The sequence below is a fragment of the Papaver somniferum genome, chromosome 9 (genome assembly GCF_003573695.1).
Source record: "Papaver somniferum cultivar HN1 chromosome 9, ASM357369v1, whole genome shotgun sequence".
Lineage (NCBI taxonomy): Eukaryota > Viridiplantae > Streptophyta > Magnoliopsida > Ranunculales > Papaveraceae > Papaver > Papaver somniferum.
Window position 1 is genome coordinate 14,917,703 of NC_039366.1, and position 2,872 is coordinate 14,920,574.

The 2,872-nt window shown below is 37.3% G+C and overlaps 1 long non-coding RNA gene across 3 annotated transcripts; it reads right to left on the reverse strand.

Moving 5' to 3' along the window:
• LOC113307705 lies at positions 1–2,000 on the reverse strand. 3 transcript variants are annotated; one of them, XR_003339249.1, is made up of 4 exons: positions 1,660–2,000; positions 1,293–1,391; positions 542–560; positions 1–419 (listed from the first exon to the last, which is right to left on the reverse strand). It is a non-coding gene; the product is annotated as an uncharacterized LOC113307705 (long non-coding RNA). The 3 variants fall into 3 exon arrangements; XR_003339248.1 differs by having other exon boundaries at positions 542–591; XR_003339247.1 differs by lacking the exon at positions 542–560.
• Between the last annotated feature and the right edge of the window lie 872 nt (positions 2,001–2,872).

Consider the following 2,872-nt stretch of genomic DNA (forward strand, 5'->3'; position numbering starts at 1 on the left):
ACGAGTGATTCACAACGGAACGAGTCTCACCATTATCACTTACTTGAAAGGCTAACTGTTGTTGTCCAGGTGGAGTGTAGTTAGGACACCTTCTTTGCTTTATATGGTTGTTCATGTTTGTTGTTCCATGAGAGTTAGAACCCCCTATATCGTCTTTACCCCATGAAAACTTCCTTTTACAATGCTTGCACTGAACTTTAGGTGGCTTAAGATCAAGGCGCTTATCAAAATGTTGCCAGCAGTCTGATTGCTTCTTACCAGAAGCTTTCGGAGGCTTTGAAACTTCAACCAGAGATGATGGTGTAGCTGTAGATATGCTCTCGACGGTTGCCGGGTTAACTGTAGCCATGCTCTCATCAGGATCGTCAACAGGAATAGAAGGTCCCTTAGTACTTGAAGCCATCTGCTCTCAGATTCTCCTGTTCATACCCATTGACAGTAGATATTGAAAAATAAGATTGACAGAATCAATGATGCAATGATCTATAAACTAAAAGAGTTAAAATCAACTCAAATAAGAAGGCTCACTTTTGGGATATACCTTACCAAGGGAATGCTTTCTACTCGCAACAATATGGATTAGTCAGATTGCTATTTGAAAAGGGACAAAAAAAAAGAGTAAAAATTGCGAAAGTTATCATACAGGCATGCAACTACAGTATGCAGGCACAAAAGCTCATCATTAATAAATTTGCATAAGCTGACCAATAATATGAGTTATCGATGAGTGAAGCGGTAGATCTAACCGAAACTCTCTAATGTTGGATACGATGCTAGACATGAATATAATTAGCCGAGATGTTAGGAAACCAAGTTTCAAATTCGACCCACATGCTATTCAAAAAATCTAATCTTATAATGAATACATATTAGTAGCCGCTATGTAATCATGCTACCGTTTGCAGGAACCTAATTTTGAAAACAATAACCATCTAATAAAAATGATGTACACACTGTACCCACATATGTAATACTATAAGTACTCTAAATCAGTTATCAGTATTCACATGATTTTCCATCTTATGTACATGATTCACATCTTAAATACTACAGGAAATTGCGGATACACTAAAGCTAAATGACTCCACCAGCAATTTTTCTCTATAAGACTATTCTTCCATATTTATTAGTAAGGTATACTATTTGATAACATTTTACACAGAAGCTGTACTACTAAGCTACATACATATATGGCTACAAAGACTTGCAACATGCATAGGAGGAAAAAAATCAGTATTACAAAATGCAAATAAGAAGATATGTTACAGAATGCAGAGATAGCAACATCATACCCAAACAATTGTAGCACTGATAATACAAGCTTCACCACCTACCCAAGGATTTTAAATACTGTTCTCCTGAAGATTCTTCTCTCCAATCCGTGGATCTACCTTGTTTCATAAATAACATACATGAATTAGACAATCCACACCCACAACTGGTTTAATTTTCAGCAGTGATAATGGTCTTTACCGACCAAATCACCCAAAATCTCTAAACTGGAAGAAAAAACTAATTTAAGAAAACCCTAAATCAAACATACTCAAAATTATTTTGACATCTAAGAAAATTCCAAACCAATTAAAACGAAATCAACATCACTAGAACATATAATAATCATTGAAAGTCAAAAGAAATGAAAATGAGAGAACTACTTACAGTTACTGATGCTGATGCTGCTCAGAGAAGAAGAATGAATGAGAGAACTAATTTACTGTGATGAGAAGAAGATGAATCGAAGGATATTTACTGTGAATCTGTGATGAGAAGAAGATGAATGAGAGAACTAATTTACTCAGAGAAGAAGAAGAATCGAAGGTCTCTTCCTCTGAGACTATTAGGTCTCTTTTCCTCTCGAAAAAAACTGATGCTATTAGGTTTCACCGAAAGCTAAAGATGTTTATATATCAAACTCCAACTTCCCATATTGTCCTTAATACATTTACTAAATTCCCTATATGTCCTACGGTGCGGGTAATCCGCGGTTATCAAATCCCAACCGCAACCGTAACCGCACCGCGTGCGGATTTGAAAATGCACCCGTGTCCGGTCCATAACTCTTGCGGATTGATTTTCACCCGCAATTTTGCGGACGGATACGGGTCAAATCCGCGGTTCCGGTTTTTATGCTCACCCCTACACACAATACCATGTCGGATTTTTTTTTTAAACGGGCCAGCCATTTGACCATGTGGAACGATTTGTCGCTGGTGCTCATGGTTGGGGATGGTTGTGGCTTGATGAACGGTGTATAAATGGTGTTTGGTTCTTATGTGCGGGTTGACTTTCTACTCTACACGGAAAACGACAAGCCCAATTAATTATTAGAGAAATGGCTACAACTAATAAGCTCGTGAATTCATGGAGAAGTGATTAATGCTCATCCTCCATGCCAGAAAAGTGAACTCAGGGCGCGAAAAGTGCAAAGGATTAGCTCTGCGTGTATAAGTTCTTCCTGCAAAGCCTGTTCTAAGCCAGGACAGAGGGAAAGGAAATAACATGCTTGGCGAGCCGACGTAAAGCTCGGACTTATTATCATGAGATGAGACCCAATACATATAATGTTGGGGCAATAGCCTCTTTTCAACGTGATAAAAAAGGAAAGACGAGTCGTTTTCGTAGTTTATATCTTGCCTTTCATTTATAACCTATCTTAACTGGTTGAGGACTAAAATGCTTAGTTTTAGTTTTTGGTTCTCGGACAAGCATCTTGGTCTTTTAAAATATCTTGTTAATTCCGAGGAGATTTTGACAGATGTCAGTTGTTGATTTAATTAATAATGTTTTGTTTGAACCAAAAGAAAGAATATATTATTTTAGTATATTAGTGGTGATTAAGGAGGTTTAGGGACATGTGACATGATGTCATAAA